Source organism: Oryctolagus cuniculus, unplaced genomic scaffold, assembly GCF_964237555.1.
Source record: "Oryctolagus cuniculus unplaced genomic scaffold, mOryCun1.1 SCAFFOLD_81, whole genome shotgun sequence".
NCBI classification, from domain to species: domain Eukaryota; kingdom Metazoa; phylum Chordata; class Mammalia; order Lagomorpha; family Leporidae; genus Oryctolagus; species Oryctolagus cuniculus.
Genome location: NW_027208248.1, coordinates 394,993 through 416,988, shown reverse-complemented (window position 1 = coordinate 416,988; position 21,996 = coordinate 394,993). Strand labels below are relative to the sequence as shown.

At 40.6% G+C, this 21,996-nt stretch overlaps 1 pseudogene; it reads right to left on the bottom strand.

Moving 5' to 3' along the window:
- Window positions 1–1,112: 1,112 nt before the first annotated feature.
- LOC127486306 (vesicle transport protein GOT1B pseudogene) lies at window positions 1,113–2,064 on the bottom strand (annotated as a pseudogene).
- Between the last annotated feature and the right edge of the window lie 19,932 nt (window positions 2,065–21,996).

The following is a 21,996-nucleotide window of genomic DNA, read 5'->3' as shown; positions in this document are numbered from 1 at the left end:
TATAAAAGAAACAACTGCTGTTTCTTGCTGTCAATCAGCAACTTCTCACCTTTTTTTTTTAGTGTCATATTTTTAGGTAACCATGGCCAGTTTAATTCTAATAAAATAACCTTAGGATGTGAACTTAAAATATTTTTTCCATTTCCTTAACCCAAAGAATGATCATATGAAGCATACATCATATATACTCATTTTTGTATATTATGAAAAAGGTGAAAATAAATGAAGATTCAGATTAAATGAACTGCTTTTAATAAGTTATAAGTTTAACATTTTAATATGTTATATGTCTTAAAGTAAACATTATTAAAAGTAAATTTTAATTAATTAAAAACAAAATAGTAAAACCACTGCTAAAATTAAAAAAAATAAAAGAATGAAGAAAAATCACATCATGATGTAGAAAAATCTACTTGGTTTGCATCATTTGGTATCATTAAGTAGAAGAATATTTAATGAGACAAGTTTCATAACAGACCTCTTCATGGTCAAAAATGCTTTCTATTAAATATTAACATGTAATGAAGGATACGGAAACTCAGGAGGTCAGACTCCAAAGAGGCGTCCACACTTCGAGTGTGTGGTTGACCAGAAAAGTGCATAGTCAGCTGTAATTTAGGAAGCAAGAGAACTAATAGACCTCTGCCTATTCCAGAAAAAAGACTATTACAAAGTTCAGATTTACATCTGGCTGTAAAAAACTAAGATTCAGAAAGACCATAAAAGTTTTATTTTAACCACATATTTCCAAAAATAAAGCAATTCATACATGAAAACTGGGTTTCCCTTGGTTTTAATACATCAAAAGGACATAATCTAATCTAACTCATGCAACACTTTCAAAGGTACACTGCATTGGAAATATATTTGCCATTGTAGTGGACATTTCTACAAAGCAAATGCCTATGGGTGCTTCTGAACTTGCAAAAAAAAAAATCAGGTACCACAGTTCTCGAAGATGGCTGTGTTTCATACTTGGTGGAAACAATGAAGACAGCCTTCAGGAGTCTCAATACCCATTGCAACATGATTTCCTCTCCTTCAGTTTGCTTACTGACTTCCGGTCACTTGATTAGAAGGCCTGTTTTTTCATTGCTTCTTCGCTAACTGCTGTTGATACTTTGTAGGCTATACATTTTAAACTTCTGTAAAGAACATTAAAAGCTACTTCATGAAATTTAATTTTGTGCTGAATATTCTTCAAAGAATTTTATAAATAATATTTTAAATGATTCTTCAAATTCACTTTTTGTTATATCATATTGTTGCTTTCTCCAACTTTATTCACAAATGATCTAGTTCCAGGTAAATTTCAGAGGTATCCAAGCACTGGCACTCCTCTAATAAAGCCAACCACCACAGGAAAAGCCCCTGAACAAGAGAAAGAATCCATAAGTTTTGAAAAACACACCTACCAAAGGCCAACCCAGGAAAAATCCAGTGGCTTTCATTTTATGTGTTTGAAAGAAGAATCTGAATGTTCTTTCTAAACCAATTACAAAAGACAAGCCAGCCACAAACAAAACATTTCAATAGGAAGTAACACTTTGTCAAAAAAGAACCATTCCAAAGAATAGGAAAAGCACTCCAAATCCTGTAATCCCATTCCAATTTTCTGGGTGTCTGTTAAGGAGATCATGGCTGTGGTGGTAAGGGCAGCAGTGGCAGCAGCTCGGAATGCCAATGGTGGGAAGCTGAGTCAGGAGAAATGAACCCATTTTTATTTGTAATCTCAGATTCAAATGGGCACTCAACACTGGTGAGTATTACACTATACTTCCCAAGGACATTGGTTTCTCCACTATCCATGTTACTTTTCCAAACCCTTTTCCTCCTCAAATTTGTATCAACCCTGACTGTCCCTTACTGTCTACTGATGACCTGGCTCATACTTCATTGAGCAAGTATAATGAATGAGTTGGGAACTCTAATATTCCTACCATGCAAGACACCTTCCCCACATATAAATTCTACCTTCTCTCTCCTCTTTCAACAGATGATGTGTTCCTGATTCTATAGGCTTCTCACTTGGGTTTTGGATGACACCCTCAACTACTTCTGCACAAAATTCCCCTCTCTATTAAGTATTTATGCAGAAAAGAAGGAAGGAAAGAAGGAAAAAAGGAAGGGAGGGAGGAAAAAGGAGAGGGGGAGGAGGGAGGGAAGAGAAAAAGCTGTTTCCTTGATCACACCTCCTTTAGAGTTACAACTTCAATTCTCTCCTTTCTTTCCCTAAAGTGCTTTCTACGTCATTCTTTCATTCCCTAACTTTTTATCCTCTCATCTCATCAGTCTGCTCTAACTGGACTTTTTCCCCATCATTTCATAGAAGCTGTGCTAAGCAATATCGCCAACAACTTCAATCTTGTCTAAGCCAATGTCACTTCCCTGCCTTTATCTTAAACTCACAACAGCATTCAGCTGTTTTGCTACTTTCTTCTCCTTGGACCATTTTCTTTCTTTTTCTTTTTTTTAAGTTTTTTTTTTTTTATTTACCTGAAAGGCAGAGTTACAGAGAAGCAGAGGCAGAGGCAGAGGCAGTGGCAGAGAGAGAGAGAGAGAGAGAGAGAGAGACAGAGAGACAGAGACAGAGAGAATCTTCCATCCACTGATCTACTTCCCAAATGGCCACAACACCCAGAGCTATGCAAATCTGAAGCCAGGAGCCAGGAGCTTCTTCTGGGTCTCACACATGGGTGCAGGGGACCTAGGAGCTGGGCCACCTTCTACTGCTTTCCCAGGACATGACAGGGAGCTTGATTGAAAGAAGAGCAGCTGGGACTAGAACTGATGCCCATATGGGATGCTGGCACTGCAGGAGGTGGCTTTAGCTAATATCCCATGGCTCCAGCCCTGAAACATTTTCATTCTCTTATTGTACCACATTATCTCAGCATTCCCCTCCTCATTCTCCTCTTCCTTATTATTTTTTGTTATTCTTCTTGCTTAACTAATTGTGTATGCACAGTTAGTTCACAACATTAGATACAACTTTTTAAAAAAGATTTATTTATTTGAAAAGTAATGTTACACATAGAGAGAGGGACAGACAGAAAGGTCTTCTAGCCACCGGTTCACTCCCAAATGGCTGCAAGGGCTGGAGCTGTGCCCATCTGAAACCAGGAGCCAGGATCTTCTTCTGGGCCTCCCATGCGGGTACAGGGGCTGAAGGACTTGGGCCATCTTCTACAGCTTCCCCAGGCTGTAGCAGAGTGCTGGATTGGAAGCGGAGCAACCGGGACTTGAACCAGTTCCCATATGGGATGTCAGCACTGCAAGCAGCGGCTTTACTCGCTAGGACACAGTGATACCCCACTTACCAATCATTTTAAGGCTGCAGGAGTAGGCAGGGGGTGGTGGTTTCTGAAGAATTCACAAATGCAGCTCATTCAAGTAAAGTGCTCCCACCCCACCGCACCACTATATAAGTTGTTTTTGTTAATTAAAGGTTCTGGTGAGTTCTAAGTTGGCCAGCAGTGACTCAGGAGGCGAGCTTGTCTCTTTGTACTGCTAGACTCCAAAGACCTCGGTGCGCCCAAGTTCGGAGCTCACTGCGCCTCACTCACCCTTCCTCGTCACCAGGACGCCAGCTCCCAGTGCTGCCAGGAGGCAATGAGTAGCCCCACAGGCCCAGGAGCACAGACGCCCACCCAGAGCCCACCCAAAAGCAGGCCCACCTCAGGTGTTACCTTCAGACAGTCACTGTCTCCTGCTGCTGGAGACTACCCGGCCCCGTGTTGCAGAGTTCCTGGTTCACCCGCTCACTAAGGAGGGAAGCAGAGGCACAGTTGTGCTTTCCGGAAATCCGCTCAGCTAGGGGGCAGAGATTCCCCAGGCTGGGGGAAAGGAGGGCCTGAGTCAGCCTGCGCCATAGCTCTGTGGCCTGGAAAAATTCATCGCCTTCTGCAGGCCTGCAGGTTGTGGCATCTCGCCAGATGGCGCTCTAAGCGGTAGCTCAGACGTCAACAGCTCCCTGGCTTCCAGCCAGTTAGTGGGCTTCAGTGCCCAGCACCGGCTCAGGCTCTGCCCCTGCCGTAGGCCTTCAGCCAATCATCGCTCTAGAAGGGCGGGGCTGGCCCCGAGAGACCCGCCTCCACGCCGGCCGGCTGTAAAGGCTGCGGCCCGCTGAGGGCTGCGGGTTAGTAGTCTGTGTGTGCAGGGACTGGTACCGCATGACACCAAGAGTGTGAAAAAGCTGGAGAAGATGAACTGGTCCTCTTGCGTACATGCGGCTTGATACACACGCGGCACTTTGGGATATCCTGTAACCTGAACGTCTGCAGAAAAGCCAAGTGCACAATACGAATTTATTCCGGGAAATTGTACCTACGAGGGCTGTGCTCGCTTTGTGAGTGTGGACACTCGGGGAGGGCTTGCAAGGAGGCAGGTGGAGCGGCCTTGTGTGTGGCTGAGAACTGTTTCGTCCCAGGAACCCTGGCCACGCTGTGCTCTTGATCATCCTGTGCTGCTGCTGGGGGGAGGGGGTGGGCGGGACATCGTTTACTTTATTTTAAAATCAAGATTGATATATTGAGGGTCCTTGTCTATTTAGATAAGAATTCTAAATATTGGGTTTCTGTAAATGAGAAAACATGGTACAGTCTAGCATTTAGAGTGTGAGAGAAATACACAGGAAGGTGAGGGATTTACCAAGAGGAAGGGGGTCAGAAATTGAAAGCGGCTGTGGCACACCAGGCTTTTCCAGGGAGTAGACCAGAGGCTGCAAAGGAGAGAGAGCATGTGGGCAGGAAAGCAGCGGCGGGGCAAGCCGGGAGGCTCCAGAGGCAGCCAGAAGGCCCTACACCAAGAGACGTGGGGTGAACAAGGGCCATGTACAAGCCTTCACAGGCCAGAGCCACGGGGAGAGGAAAAACTGTGCAGGCGGGAATGACCACAAAACCACGTGGTGTGGGCAGACAGCGGAGGGGCTGCTAAAAAGCTGTGTGCCTGGAGGCTTGGGAGGGCACGGGCAGGCCAGAGGGCTCCATGCTTTCTATGCACTCCCCAAAGGGGCGTGATTAGTTGTCTGCTTGGCAAGTTGGGAATACAGGTGGAATACATAGGGGTTGGGAGCATAGTTTTCCAGCTCATGAATCTGATTAACTTAATCTTGTATGCCTGCTCATATCAGGGGACATGCTTTTGCTGGCTGAAGACTTCCTTTTCAGTCCTTTCTCACTTTTTCATGATAAAGCCGTTCTCACACAGTCATGACTGTGGAACAAATCATAGTTCTGCAGTGTCTTCCTCAAAGGAGTGTTGTGGGTCAGAGGGGTGTGAGGCTGGGTGCCAGTCGTCATTCATCACTCCCTATGCATGGCCTCTGGTGCATCCAGGACCGAAGGTGCAAAGCAATTAACCTTGCAAAGAAACTGCCACCGTTTGTGGGCCAGAAATAGCTTTTTTTTAAGGTTTATTTGAAAGAGTTACAGAGAGGGAGAGGCAGAACAAGTGAAGTCTTCCAACCTCTGGTTCACTCCCCTAAATGGCCACAAGGACCAGGGGCTGGGTGAGGCTGAGACAGGAGCTTCTTCTGGGTCTTGGACTAGGGCTTAGGGATCTAAGGACTTGGGGCATCCGCCACTGCTTTCCCAGCTGCATTAGCAGGAAACTGAATTGAAAGTGGAGCAGCCTGGATTCAAACCATTGCCAACATGGGGTGGGTGCCTTAACTCATGGTGCCAGGTCCCATCATCTGCTGTTTGGACTGTACAATATGTTAAGATATCTTTGTGATGGGGCTGGTGCTGTGGTGTAACAGGTAAAGCCACTGCCTGCAGTGGTGCATTCCCATATGGTGTGGGTTCAAGTCCTGGCTGTTCCTCTTCCAATCCAGCTCTCTGCTATGGCCTGGGAAAGCAGTAGTAGATGGCCCAAGTCCTTGGGTCCCTGTACCCATGTAGGAAACCTGGAAGAAGCTCCTTGCTTCGGATCAGCACAGCTCCACCTATCGCAGCCAACTGGGAGTGAACCAGTGGATGGAAGATCTCTCCCTCTCTCTCTTCCTCTCCTCTCTCTGTGTGCTTCTGACTTTGAAATAAACAAATAAATCTTTAAAAAATGATATCTTTGTGATTTTAAGGTAGTTCTGACCTTTACTCTTAACATTAGTAGTTACAGTCTGAGGAACTGTGGAAACCTCAGTAATTCGATGCTAAGTTTAAATATTAGGTCGATAAGATTGCTACTTGTTTTTGTCTCATTTGGTTTGTCTGTAGCTACTAGACAGCTTTATTGGATAAAAATATATTCAGCTGTAGTTGTGCTTTCAAACCTGTCTGCTTAGTGATTTTTTTTTAAGATTAAAAGACATGATTGAGTTATTTATTGCAAAAATTCTTCCACTCCTGGGAAGCCCAAAACCAGCAAGAAAAGCAAACAACAAACTTTCATTAATTAAATTGAGAATCCTGTGCTCACAAACATGAACAGCTGAGCTGGAAAGGGCACCTGATATGTGCCTCTTAACTGCAGAACTTCTCTTGCAGGCCTCCCCCAGAGGAAGCACTGCTGTGGTCAGAAGGATTTGAGGAGCTGCGGGCCAGCAAATGTGAGTTAACCTTGAATTTGATCTACTGCAAATATTGCAAGAGTTTAGAATGGTTGTGTCCCCACAACAAATGAGCAGCTCACAAGAGGAGAAATAGACTCAACAGTCACGGGAGCCTAGAACATCTTTTTAACTCCTTATTTTTTAGTATATTGACTGCAAGTGGGGAAGACAAATTAGCCTTAAACAGCACAGTGGCTGTGTTCTTGGTTGAGCTTGAGTCTGCTTTTCCATTGCATATGTTTACAAGATGCTTAGTTCCGAGAGAATTTGTCATTCCCCTGTGGACTTTTTTTTTGCATCAACAGCAAACATAAGTATTTGTCTTTGTACTTAAGCGTTTTGCCTACTGGCATCTTTGTCTTTAAGATTTGTTAAAATTTTATGTAAGTTATGTAACTTTCATGTATTTCATATGTATAGGTTTTGGAACATAATGATACCTCCCACTCCCCCCACCCTCCTGCCCATTCTCCAATTCTTCTTCCTTCTCCCTTTGCCATTCCCTCTCTTAATTTTTTACAAAAAGCTAATTTCAGTTTATTTAATGATCATTCAGTTAATCCTACACTAAGTAAAGGAGTTCAACAAATAGTATGAAAAAAAAAACTGTTCCTCAATGAAAGAGACAGGCTGTAATAATTATTGATTCTCAAAATGTTCACTTCACTCCAATGCATTACATTTCAGGTACTCTATAAGTTACCTCAGATCAGGGAAAACATAGTATATGTGTTTTTAAGACTGACTTATTTGACTAAGTATAATGGTTTCCGGTTGCATCCATTTTGTTGCAAAAAGACATATTTTTTACAGGTTATTAATAATCCATAGTGTGTGTGTATATATATATATACACACACCATAATTTCTTTATCCAGTCACCAGTTGATGGAGAACTTGATTGATTCCATATCTTAGCTCTTGTGAATTGTGCTGCAGTGAGCATGGTAGAACAGATAAGTTTTTCATAGGCTGATTTATTTTTGTTTGGGTAAATTCTAGAAGTGTGATGGTGTATCATATGATTGGTATATATTCAGATTTCTGAGGTATTTCCATATTGTCTTCCATAGTGGTTGTACCAGCTTACATTCTCACCAGCTGTGGATTAGGGCACCTTTCTCACCACATCCTTCCCAACATTTGTTGTTTAATTTCTGTATGAGAGCCTGTTGAGGTAAAATATCACTGTGGTTTTGATTTGCATTTCCCTGATGGTTAGTGATCCTGAGCATGTTTTCAAATATCTGGCCATTTGAATTTCCTCTCTTGACAAATGCCTGAAAAGTCCTTTGTTCATTTCTTAACTGGTTTTTTTTGTTATTGAATTTCTTGAGCACTTTATAGATTCTGGATATTAACTCTTTATTAGTTGCATAGTTTGCAAATATTTCTTCCCATTCTGTCAGTTGCCCCCTTCACTTTGCTGAGTGTTTCTTTTGCAGTGCAGAAGCTTCTCAGATTAATATAATCTCATTTGTCAATATTGATTTGATTGCCTGTGTTTCTGGGGTCTTTCCAAGAATCTTTATCTATGTCAATGTCAACCAGAGTTTCCCCAATATTCTCTAAGAATTTGACAGTATTGGGTCATAGCTTCAGGTCTTTGACCCATTTTGAGTGGATTTTTGGGTAAGGTATAAGGTAGGGGTCTAGTTTCATACTTCTACATGTGGAGATCCAGTTTATCCAGAACATTTTTTAAGAGACTGTCTTTGTTCTAGGTTTTCATTGTAGCTCTTTTGTCAAAGATAAGTTGGTTGTAGGTGTGTGGATTGACTTTTGGAGTTTATCTTCTGTTCCATTGGTCTACACGTCTGTTTGTATGCCAATATCAGGCTGTTTTGATTATAACTGACCTGTAGCATGGCTTGAAATCAAGTATTATGATGCCTCCAGCTTAGTTTTTGTTGTATAATATCTCTTTAGCTATTCAAGGTCTCCTGTGTTGTTATGGAATCATTTTTATGGGATCATTTTTTATTTTATGGAATCATTTTTTATTTTTATGGAATCATTTTTTCTAGAGCTGAGAAGAATGTTACTGGTAATTTGATTGGCATGGCATTAAATCTGTGAATTGCTTTTGGTAGCATGGGTGTTTTGATGATGTTGATTCTTCTAATCCATGAAAATGGAAGACTCTTCCATTTTATTTATTCTACTTCTTTCTTTAATGTTTTGTAATTTTCATATTAATGCTTTCACTGCCTTGGTTAAATTTATTCCAAGGTATTTTTTGTAAGCATTGTAAATGGGATTGGTCTTAAGAGTTATTTCTCAGTCATGACATTGTCTGCCCACTGACCTTTAGGGCCCTTGATATCTGGCTCCTCTGCATGCAGTGCAGTTTTAGTTCTTTCTCACCACTCACAAATCATTGCAGTGGCCACTCCTCAGGGACAGCATCCTTGATCTATTGAGATGGATTCCCTTTCAGATGTTCTCATAGCACTGTGTTCTCTGGAGTCACATGTTCCCATTAACTTCCATGATCATTTGATAATGTGATGTCTGTCCCCACTAGACTGTGGCTGCCAGGACTTGTACTTTTTCCTGCCCACTGCTGCATCACACCACTGAGCATGGTACCTGCTACAATGGAAGCAGTGCAAATCACTGTTGAATGTATGAGTGTTTAATGATCTTGCAGATAGACTTTGGTGAAGCAAGCAATATCTACTAATGCACAGGGAAATAAGGACAAGATATTAAGAGCGCATGGACTCAAATGTCTGAGAATATCTGCAAGACATCTTCCTTTTGTGAAAAAAAAAAAAAACTCGTGCTCGTCACATTATGACTTCTGGGCTTTCATGGAAGGAGAAGTCAGATGATAACAGAAACTAGAGTTTGGACTTTCAGGGCTGCTAAAAGCACATTTTCTCAGGTAGTATTTCCCAGTGTTCTCTAGTATGGAATAAGCTGAAATAGATTTAATATGAGAAACCACATAACCCTGCAAATATACACTATATAATGTTCCTGTCAATTTCTTCATTTTGGTAATGTTTTGTCACTCTGTTTGAAACAGAAATGTTTTAACATAGAGTAATTTCATACAGGCACTCTGAAAAAACAAATAGAACAGTTTATGTTATCTGTCATGACATCACTTGAAACAACCCCCAAAATTTTCACTGGAGCATGTCTCTTGTACGGGTGCTATTATACAACCACAATATTTTACCATTTATGGTTCAAATTTCTATCATTGTGTTGGAGAGAAGAGAAACAGTAGTGAATTTCTGGAACATGACAGGTATCATAGATGAAAGTGTACAATGTATATTTGGGTGGTGTGGGACTGGGAGGTGCCTACCTTGTGCCAGGTGTCACAGTATTTCTAACTTTGTTTTCCAATGTAAGCCCAAAATTGCAGCTAAAGGAGTTAGCCTGATGTTATAGAGCATCCCTGCCATTGAATTGGTAAGCTTTGACATGTACAGATTCCTCAATTCTGGCTTAGATGCTTTTTGACAGTATAAGAAAATAATTTACTACATGGTGACTACAATGTTTTTTCCCTTTTTTAAAAGATTTTATCCATTTATTTAAGAGGTAGAGTTACAGACAGTGAGAGGGAGAGCCAGAGAGAAAGGTCCTCCATCTGCTGGTTCACTCTCCAAATGGCCACAACAGCCAGAGCTGAGCCGATCTGAAGCCAGAAGCCAGAAGCCAGGAGCATCTTCTGGGTCTCGCAGGGCCCAAGCACTTGGGCCATATTCCACTGCTCTCTCATGCCATAGCAGTGAGCTGGATTGGAAGAGGAGCATCCAGGACTAGAACCTGTGCCCATATGGGATGCTGGCACCACAGGCAGAGAATTAATCCACTGTGCAGCAGTGCTGGCCCAACCACACAAATTTAACCTGATTTTTAACATCTTAGTTAAGGTGAAGTTTGCAGTCATTCAAGGTGACTGTAACAACTCAAAAGAGTCTTTTATTGGCCTTACAGATAAAAAGAGGAATCGCCTGGAGTAAGAAATGCACTGTAATCTGAGGAAATGGCATTAAGCAAAGGTCTGATTTTTGGCTCATAATCCATCATGACCAGACCATACAATATTTGGAGATAACCCATCTCAATAAAAGTTTACAAAAATAATTCATGGAAGTATTTTTATAATATTATATAATTATATAATATAATATTAAATTATTATTATGTCTTGCAGGATAGTCAGGACCCATTGCTCACTGATGATATCATCAATTTATTGATTGGCTGAATGATGCATGGACTCCTTAAGATTTATTTGAAAGAAAGAGTTATGCAGAGGTGGGGCAGAGAGAGAGATCCTCCATCTGCTGGTGCACTCAATGGCTGGAGCTGGGCTCAATCTGAAACCAAGAGCCTGGAGTTTCTTCCAGGTAACTGTAGTAGAGAGATGTATTGGAAGTGAACAGCTGGGACTGGAGTCGGAGCCCATATGGGATGCTGGAACTGCAGGTGGCAGCTTTACATGCTATGCCACAGTGCCAACCCCCAAAAACTCTTAACTGAAACTGCATGCCCTTGGGGACAGTACTGTGCAGTAGCTGGTTAAGCCACCACCTGCAGCACCGGCATCCCATATGAGCACAAGTTCATGTCCTAGCTACCCCACTTCCAATCTAGCTTCCTGCCAATATCCCTGGGAAAACAGTAGAGGATGGCCCAAGTGCTTGGGCCCCTGCACCCACATAGGAAACCTTGAAGAAGCTTCTGGCTCCTGGCTTTGACTTGGCCCAATCCCAGCCAGTGTGGTCATTTGAAGAAGTGAACCAGCAGATAGAACACCTCTCTCTCCCTCTCCCTTTCTGTCTCTCTTTCTCCTCTCTCTCTTTTTCTGCATTTCAAATATATAATCCAATCAAAAATGTATTCTCAAAATGTAACTGAAGGGGCCGGTGCTGTGGCATAGCAAGAAAAGCCACCACCTGCAGTGCTGGCATCCCATATGGGCACCAGTGTGAGACCCAGCTGCTCTGCTTCTGATTCAGCTCTCTGCTATGGCCTGAGAAAGCAGAAGATGGCCCAAGTCCTTGGGCCCCTGCTCCAAAGGAAGGAGACCTGGAAGAAGCTCCTGACTCCTGGATTTGGATCAGCCCAGTTCTGGCCATTGTGGCCATTTTTGGGAGTGAACCAGTGGGTAGAAGTCCTCTATTGTTCTCTGTCTCTCTGAATCTGCCTCTCAGTAACTCTGCCTTTCATATAACAAAATGAATCTTTTAAAAAAACATGTAACTGAAAACAAATCATGTAAATATTCTAGGTGGGACTGAACAAAAATATCCTCAGGCCAAGAGCTATTTTCTCCAGAAGAGCCATTGAAACAGTAGCATTGATTTTGCTCTGCTTGTTTACGCTCCAATGTGAATTTGTTCTTTCCCCTTCATATATTCACCACCTCATCAAGGCTTCATTTGTGTCATGCCAGTTTTACTTCCTAGTATTTGTGTGTTCCCTCGAATTAGATTCTCTTCCAATTTGCCTTAAATATGGAGTCAGATTTCTTTTTTTAAGATTTATTTATTTATTTGAAGGTCAGGGTTCACAGAGAAAGAAAGGCAGAAAGAGGGAGAGAGAGAGAGAGGTCTTCCATCTGCTGGTTCTCTCCCCAGTTGGCTGCAATGGCTGGAGCTGAGCCTATCTAAAGCCAGGAGCCAGAAGCTTCTTCCAGGTCTCACACACAGGTGCAGGGGCCCAAGCTGTTGAGCCATCTCCTACTGCTTTCCCAGGCCATAGAAAAAAGCTGTATTGGAAGTGGAGCAACTAGAACTCAAACTGGTGCCCACATGGGATTCCAGCACTGCAGGTGGTAGCTTTCCCCACTACATCACAGCACCAGCCCCAGGTTTCTTTCCATAAACACCATTTTACCATATGTTATTCTCTATTAAAATATTTCTGAATTACCTTAGAGCACTGGATTTAAGTTAATGAATAAGATTCTGATCGTACAGAATTAACTTTCTGGTTAACCAGGTGACTATCACCCCTTAGTTCCTCAGTTACTTCACTCTAAGGGAGTTGACTGGATCCCTAAAAACACTTCCAGCTCCAAAATCCTGTCTGGCTTTGAATGTTCCTTAGAGTCTGTCCCTACCCTGACAACTTTATTTTTTCCCCAAAAGTATCTAATATAAAATCATAGCTTCAATGTTTTTGCTGTTTATTCTAATTGGGAGGGCAGCAAATACTGCTATAAAAGCCATTAAGATTTTACTCTTGATGACCTTCTGTCTGGATTGTTCCCCTTTCCTTTAATCTTCCCTTATCTGATCCATTCTTCAAGATCCAGCTCATCTTCTTAAGGCACAATAGTTCATTAATCTCTGGCCCAAGCTCACATTCAAAATATACTCATCGACTGCCTACTCAAACAAGGCCCTACTGACACCCAGAGGAATAAAAGAAATTCCCACCCATGTGGAATGTACAATCTTGTGGGTTCAAATGTCAAGAACAACTTACCTAATAAAGCAACAAGGTAGTTCTAGATTATGACAAATGCTTGCAAGAAAAACAAACTAAGTGATGAGGCAAATGGGAGACTTGATTGCCTGGGAAGGCACATTCTATATGCTCCATGAATTTGTATTGACTGAATAAACTACAGGCTCTGCCTTTTAATAACAAATCCTCTTTGAATAGGATAAATGTAAAAGTTATTTTAGCTAGGTCACAACTTTCTCTTAGTTCCAGAACAATTTTTGCCTATAGAAACAATCTAACCAAAATATAATATGTGATATTTTAAAATTTGGAGTCATTGGTTTCTTTCTTTTTAGAATTTATATATGTAACAGGAACAGATTTGATGTATTTCATATATACAATCTTAAGAACATAGTGATACATCTCATCCTCCCTTTCTTCCCTATCTCCCTCTTCCTTATTCCAAATGGTCACATCCACCAAGGCTGGGCTGGGTTGAAGGACACTAGGAGACAACAGCTTCATCTGGGTCTCCCACATGGGTGCAAGGACCCAGGGACTTGGGCCGTCTTCTGCTTTCCAAGACATATTAGGGAGCTAGATTGGAAGTAGAGCAGCTGGAAGCCAAACCATTGACCATATGAGATGTCAGTACCACCCACAGCAACTTAACCCACTATGCCATAATGTTGACCCTTTTCCTTCATTTGAGTGGTTACAGTTGCATTAGAGTTTTCATTTTGTTGCCTGTAATTCATTGCTATTTTATACAAATACTACTGAATTTGCTTGTTTATCTTGAACTCTAAGACCTCATTGGATTTATTGGTTTCAGGATTTTATTTTTGCTGATTCTTGAATTTGTTTTGCTTTATAAAGACAATCATTTCTTTTGCAAATATAGGCAGTCAAGTGTATAATTGTTGCCTTAAACCCTGTCAGATAATTCTAACATCTCTGCTTTCTCATTGTTGGTATCTACTTATTGGGTTCATGCAAGTTGAGATTTTCCTGGTTCTTGGTATGACAAGTGCTTTTCTGAGTCTGAGTGAGTAATTATGATGAGAACCTACATCCTATTTTGCCAAACATGTTGCAGCTGGTTTGGGATGTGCTTTTTCTATAGAAGCAGTCCTGCTTTGTTCTCAGATTGGAGATAAGTCCATGTTCTCTGCTGGCTTATGTTGACACCCAACAGGGAGAGACAACCCTAAGCAGATCTGTCTTGTGAGGCTGCTCCTTTCCTGATCATTTGGCTTAGGAAACAGAGCTTTTGTTGGGACATTTTTTGTCTTTCTCCTGCCATTTCTGGATTACCAGTTGTTGGGGCCCAAGTGTGACATATATTAGGCAAAAGGACAAGCTAGAGAACTTTCCACCATCTCATCTCATTCCTTGGATCTAGTCTCTGGTTGTTTGTCCTACATCTTTCTACATTTCATCTTTTTTTTAAAGATTTATTTTTTAATTTGAAAAATGGTTACAGAAAGAGGAAGAGAGAGAGAAGCATCCATTGGGTCACTCTCCAAATGGCCACAACACTCGGGGATGGGCCAGACTGAAGCCAGGAGATGGAAACATCTTCAACGTCTCCCTTGTATGTGGTGGGGACCCAAGCATTTTAACCATCCTCTGCTGCTCTCCCAGGCACATTGGTAGGGAACTGGATAAGAAGCAGCTGGAACACCAACTAGTTTCCAGATGGGATGCCGGCATTGCAGGAGGCAGCTTAACCCACTATAACACAATGCCGGCTCCTACATTTCAGACTTTTTATGTTTGTTTCCTCCATAACGTACAAACATTTTAGTTGTATTCAAAGGGAAGAAATAGGGAAAAGTGTGTGTATTCCATCTCCCAGGAAGTGAACATCTTCTCTACCCTTTTTTTTTCTTTTTAATATTTTGATTACCATATTTCAACAAATTGGTTTCTTTTTTAATCCTGCATTTTCATTTATGCATTTCAGCATATCTGAATCATCAGATAGTCATAGTAGCCTATGGCTCAGGACTACTATCTAAGAGAAAAAAAAAATTAAAGAAGATCCAAAGGAAGCAACACATAATTATATCCAAGAGTAAATGATTGGTTCAGCCCTTTCTTTAGAGCACACATTAGCTCTTCTAACTTCCAACCTCAGCAAGGCAACTTGGAGAAGGGAAACTATAACCAGAGACAGGGTGGTGGCTTTTTGTAAAGATTCATTTATTCATTTAGAAGGCATAAGTACAGAGACAAAGGAGACAGAGAGAGATAGGAGAGAGAGAGAGAGAAGAGAGAGAGATCTTCCATCTAATTGGTCACTCTCCAAAAGGCCGCAATGACCAGGGCTAGGCTAGGCTGAGGCCAGGAGATTTTTCCAGGTCTCCCACATGAGTGCAGGAACTCAGGGAATGGGGCCATCCTCTGCTGCCTCCCAGGCTCATTAACAGGGAGCTGGATTGGCAGTGGAGCAGTCAAGACTTAAACCAGTGCCCATCTGGAATGCCAGCACTGCAGGCCATGCCTTAACCTGCTATGCTGGAGTGCTGGCCTCCCAGAGTGATGCCTTTAAGAGGGAAGGGAGCCGTCCATCACAATTCAAGGCTGTTGCCCAGGGAACCCCAGTCCTCAGACCTTCCTTCAACTCCAGAACATACCACCCATCACTCTGATTGAGAAGGAAAGTTAGCCCTTCAGCTCATCGCTTGCGTATGGGCTTTCAGTTGTCCAGCGTAGCTCTGCATCAATGTGCTCCACTGGAAATCTCTGCAATGGCCCAGGAAGGCAAGCCTTGCACTCCACAAGGATGTGGGTCTTTGTCACCTTGATATAAAGTGGTGAGGCAGAAGGAAAAATCCACCCACTGCCATGTTACATTCCAGTTTACATCTATACTTTCACAGGCTGTGAATTCCTCAACAAATATAAAATTGACCTTAATTTTCTTTTCATGCCCAATGTTAAGCACAATAAAGAGCACAAGTTTGATGACCAATAGAGTTCTGTAAATGAACAAATGTAGAGTCTATCCCATGGAGAAATGGTATATATTAGGACTTACCAAAGATTATCCATGTATTTCTATTTTGATTAGGAAAATATTCTTGGATTACTAAAACACTGTTAATCACTTCCTGGCTTCGTTACTAATTTTTTCTAATTTATCCATGAATACTAACCTAAGCTTAGGCAACAAAACGTATGCACACTTTTCCCATTTCACACATTAGCTGGCAAAGATGACATGCATGCTGCTACCTCCCTACTGTTCTAATGAATGACATAAGGCTTCCAAGTCAAATAATAACAATGTTACTCCCCTGCTCCACTTCTCAGCTCAACCCTGAGTCAAGGAAGCACATCCTGGAACAGTCTGCATAGTAGCACACTAAAACAAGATTGATTTAGTGATCCTGCAATGACTGAGCACCAAAGGGGAAACTTATTGAAGTGAAATGAAATGGTCACTATGAGAAACAGTGACTTGATCAGCTCTTGTCCTAATGGTTGATGTGCAATGTAATACTTTATCCATTTTAGTATTTTTTTTTGTTCTAGTACCATTGGTTGAACTCTGTTATTAACACACAATTATTCTTAGGTGTTTAAATTATAACTGAAAAGTGATCCCTGTTAGGAATTTGGAAAACATTATGTTGAGTGAAATAAGCCAATCCCAAAGGGACAAATACCACTTGTTCTCCTTGATAGGTGACAACTAACTGAGCACCAAAAAGGAAACCTGTTAAAGTGAAAGGAACACTATGAGAAACGGTGACTTGATCAACCCTCACCCTGACTGTTGATGAGCAGCTTAATATGTTATCCCTCTTAGTATTTTTTTTGTTTGTTCTACTTAATACTTTTGGTTGAATACTGTAATCAATACACAATTCTTCTTAAGTGCTGAAACTTAACTGAAAAGTGATCACTGTTAAATGTAAGAGTGGGAATAAGAGAGGGAAGAGATGTGCAATTCGGGACATGCTCAAGCTGACTTACCTCAAACGGTAGAGTTAGAAACATACCAGGGGATTCCAATTCAATCCCATCGAGGTGGCATGTACCAATGCCATCTCACTAGTCCCAGTGATCAATTTCTGTTCACAATTGATCGTAATGATAGGACTAAGAACCAAAGGGATCACATAAACAAGAATAGTGTCTGCAAATACTAGCTGATAGAATAAAAAAGGGAGAGAATGATCCAACATGGGAAGTGAGATACACAGTAGACCCATAGAATGGCAAATGTCCTAACAGCACTCTGGCCTCATAATCAGCCCTTAAGGCATGCGGATCCGGCTGAAATGCCCATGAGTATTTCAGGCATGGAAAGCCAAGACACTCTGGGGGAAAAAAAAAAAAAACCTAAATGAAAGATCTCCGTGAGTGAGATCCCAGTGGAAAGAATGCATCATCAAAGAAGGAGGTACCTTTCTCTGAAGGGAGGAGAGAACTTCCACTTTGACCATGGCCTTGTCTACATATGATCAGAGTCAGTGAACTCATGGGGCTTCCATAGCTTGGCGGCTCATGACAAGAGCCTAGGGTGATTACTGAGGCCATAAACAAGAGTGTCAATTTGTTAAGTCAACAACAGGAGTAACTGTGCACTTGCTCCTCATGTAGGATCTCTGTCCTTAATGTGCTGTACATTGAGACTTAATGCTATAACTAGTACTCAAACAGTATTTTTCACTTTATGTTTCTGTGTGGGAGCAAACTGTTGAAATCTTTACTTAATGTATGCTAAACTGATCTTCTGTATATAAAGAGAATCAAAAATGAATCTTGATGTGAATGGAAGGGGAGAGGGATTGGATAAGGGGAGGGTTGCGGGTTGCAGGGACGTTATTGGGGGGAAGCCATTGTAATCCATATTCTGTACTTTGGAAATTTATATTCATTAAATAAAAGTTCAAAAAAAAAAGATGGAATGTCAGAAGCAAGATTGGCTTCCTGAAATAATTTTCAATAAAGCCATGAAAAAAGAAATCTTAATCAGTCACATCAATCTTTAACCCATGTAACCCTAATCAGCAGCAAACTCTTCCTGAATACAATTTTTAATTATTTTTTTAAAAAGTTACCTCCTATGAGTTCACTAGTTAATGAAATTAAAATAATGAAATGAGTATTACCCAGAGATTGAAATGAAATAACTAAGAATTGGGAAATAGTTCATAGCACCAGGTATGCCAACTTGGAACAAAAACATTCCATAACTCCTCTCAGTGCAGGGCTTGCAGGATAGCCTATAGACAGTCATATAAGATAAAACTGCACTTGTCTTCCTCCAGCCTGTGGCAAAGAAGGTCCATAGTGAATCAGATAGCTGATTCTGTCAGTGAGGCTGCTGATTAGAATAATGAATGAGTAGCCTGTCTGGAATGCACCATCAAAGATTCAGGAATCACTGAGGAACTAAGAGATTGAGGTCTCAGAGGGGATACTGTCTGCACAACCCAGACAAACAGGGAAAGAGAATGTTTAAAGACAGATAGATATCAGTGCTTAAATAAAAATATTTGTGAACTCAATGAAAATAAAACAACTTTTAAATACAAAGATTTGAAAATACAAAAATATTTAGATAAATTATAAATGTAATGTGTATAAACCATGGCTGTTTTCTTTTGTAAATGATAAAATTTTAAAACAGTCCTGCTTTACTGTAACATTAGCAAAGCTACATAAAATTGATAGCTATAGTATCAAATTAAGTTGCCCAGAGAGATTAAACTTCTCAATGGATTGATTGCATTCCTAACCAGACTCTGTGTGTTTGTGTGTGTGTGTGTGTGTGTGTGTGTGTGTGTGACTGGAGGTGGGTGGCAAGGTGATTAACCACCTTCTAAATAACTAAAGATATAAACTTGGATTTACAATTATATTGGTGCCTTAAAAACCCAGAAAATAGAGATGCCAAGTAAACCTGTAAGGGTGAGAGTCAGTGACCAGTGCTCCTTTTCCTCCATACAATTTAGGAGAATTCTGGGTTGCATAATAATCTCTTTCCTATATAACAAATCCCTTTATCTTTTACCAAATTGTTATACTTTCCAATTTGAATTTCTCCTTCTGATTATGTTCAATTTGCAGTGGATAATATTTTTGTTTTACAAATTTAGTTATTTATTTGAAGGCAGAGTTACAGCCAGAGAGAGTGAGAAGGAAGAGATCTTTCATCCTCTGGTTTACTTCTCAAATATCTACAGCATTGCAGAGTGGGCCAGGTCAAAGCCATGAGGCTGAACAGTGGATAATCTCATTAGTCATTAATCTGAAATAGAAAGGTTTATTGACATATGCTATGATAAAATCCAATAAAAGAAAAAAAGCAATAAATATTGCTACCTATAATTTTAGTTAGTCTATAAATATTGTATAACTACAATATATAATATATACTTTTGTACAATATTACAATATACAATACCAGGGATATACTATCAGAAATGAAGCTACTGATACTCAATTATTAAAACAAAAAAATTGGTAACTATACTGATTCTGAACAATAATAGAGTGATTCTATTTTTAAATTTAAACATTTTCATGAACTCAAATGATTCTTTGTAGCTCCTAATAAGCCCTGGCAGTTCTATGTTGTTTAGCACTTCATCTTCAGTGCCAGCTTGATATTACACTGCTAACAATGCTTTAGAATTGAAGACCTGACAGTCACAAAATGTGTCACAGTTATGTGAATCTTACCTTAAGATAGGAATGTGTAGAATAAATTCTTTAAATAGAAAGATGGCCTTCTTATGTTACAAGGGAGAAAGAACTAGAGAGATAAAATGACTTGCCGATGTCTCTTAACTGTTTTGGGGCAGAAATAAGATGATTTCTAAGATTCTGACCACTTCCCTTTATACTACTGCCTCAACTAGATGAGCCCATAATTTTAAGGACATCAAACTTAGGCACAATGGATTTTTTAAGGTTACATGACAAAAAAGTATCAAAGTGAAATGTAAAAAGCATTGTCCACATCTTTCTCTTCCCAATCCATTATGTAAATTTGATTTACAATTATTCATTATTCAAATATCATTTACAACCAAGAATTATTTTTGCTGAATTTAACAATGAAACTGCTTTTAGCCATTAAGTCAGTCATTTTATTGGAAGACATAGACATGGGTTTTTTGTTTGTTTTGTGTTTTAATTTGAGAGGCAAAAAGACAGGAAGAGAAGGGGTATTCACCCTCTGGTTCACTGCTCAAATACCCGCAATGTCCAGAGGTCTTTGAGGAGTGGGGAACCCAATCATTTGAGCCATCACACTGCTACCTCCCAGAGGCCAGAACTGGGAATCACACCCATTAACTCCAGTGTGGGACACCAACATCTTAACCACAAGGCTAAATGCTGTCTTCCAGATGTGTTTTTTCATCAGTCATTTGAAAATGAAAGTTAAGTCAGACCTGAAATCTGATATTTTGGAGTCCTCAGGCATGTATAGGCAAGGTTATGCATGAGAGTTATTTAGGTGCTCAAGAGTCTGTAACTTAGAGAACAGAAGAGGCCAAACATCTGTGACAGGATATCAACATTTGGGAGATGGGTTGTGCTCCATTAAGAGACTGAGAAAGACAAGTCAACAGATAGCAGTAGCACCAAGGGAGAATGCTATTCTAGAAGCTAAGGAGAAACATATTGAAAAATAAATTTATTTCTTAAAGATTTACTTACTTATTTGAAATGCAGGGCGAGGGAGAGAGATCCATCTCCCATCTGCTGGCTTACTCCCCAAATGGTCACATTGGCTGGGGCTGGGTCAGGCCAAACCCAGGAGCTGGAACTCCATCCAGGTTTCCCATGTGGATGGCAGGGACTCAATAAGTTGGATCATCTGCTTCTTTCCAGATGCATTAGCCAGAAGCTGGATGGGAAATGTAGCACCCGAGACTCAAGAGGGTGCTCATATGGGATGCCAGCATCACTGGTGAGAGAGTAACCTGCTGTATCACAGTACCAGTAGGTAAAGCAATTCAAAATGCCATAGAAACATAAAATATCAAAGAAATGTCAAATAAACTTCCAGTAATGGCATTATGGTGCAGTGGGTTAAACTCCCACTAGGGATGCCTACAACACATATCAGAATGCCTGGGACTGGACTCTGCTTCTGCTTCTGACCCAGCTTCCTATTAATGTGCATGGGTGGCACCAGATGATGGCCCAAGTACTTAGGTCTCTAACACCCATGTGGAAGATCTGAATGGAATTCCTGGCTCCTTGCTTCAGCCTGACCCAATCCCACCTGTTCTGGGCATTTGGTGAGTGAATCATCAGATTAACCCCCCCAACCCCTGGTTGCATACGCACTCTCTCTCTCTCTCCCTTTTCTTCCCGCTCCCCTTCCCCTTCCTTTCCTCCCTTCTTCCTTCCCTTTATCTCCCTCCCTGTCACTCTGCCTTTCAAATAAATAAGTCTTTTTTTAAAAAAAAGTTAACAGGCCATTGGATTTATGATATCCATAATCATCTGACTAAAGATTTTGTATTTTATTCTTAATGAAATATGAATATTTCTTTTTGTTTTCTTAACCACTTTTGTACAGGAGAGTAACAACATAAAAACTGTTCTCCAAGAAGTTTGATCTAATCACTTCACATAGGATAGACTGAAATGAGAAGAAATTGCAAGACAGAATACAGTTGTGCAGATAAAAAATGAAAATCAAACTAGAATGATATCATTGGGGACAAAATGAGGAAGGAAATACAATCAATGTTTTGCAAGAAATGCAAATATATATTATTTATAGAACATAGAAAAAATGAGAGGTTTTCAAAAACTTGTGCAGAATTGAATTAAAGGACCTTTTCTTTGTGCAACCAATTTTGAAATCCATACATGTAACAGTCTTCAAAAACTTCATGGAAAATGCATATTATGCAAAAATGGTACATGAATATCAAAAACAATTTTAAAGTCTATTTGAATGGTGATTATACTGAGGGTTGGGAGGGAGAAGATACAGATATTCCATTTAATGTTTCACTCCCAAAATGGCC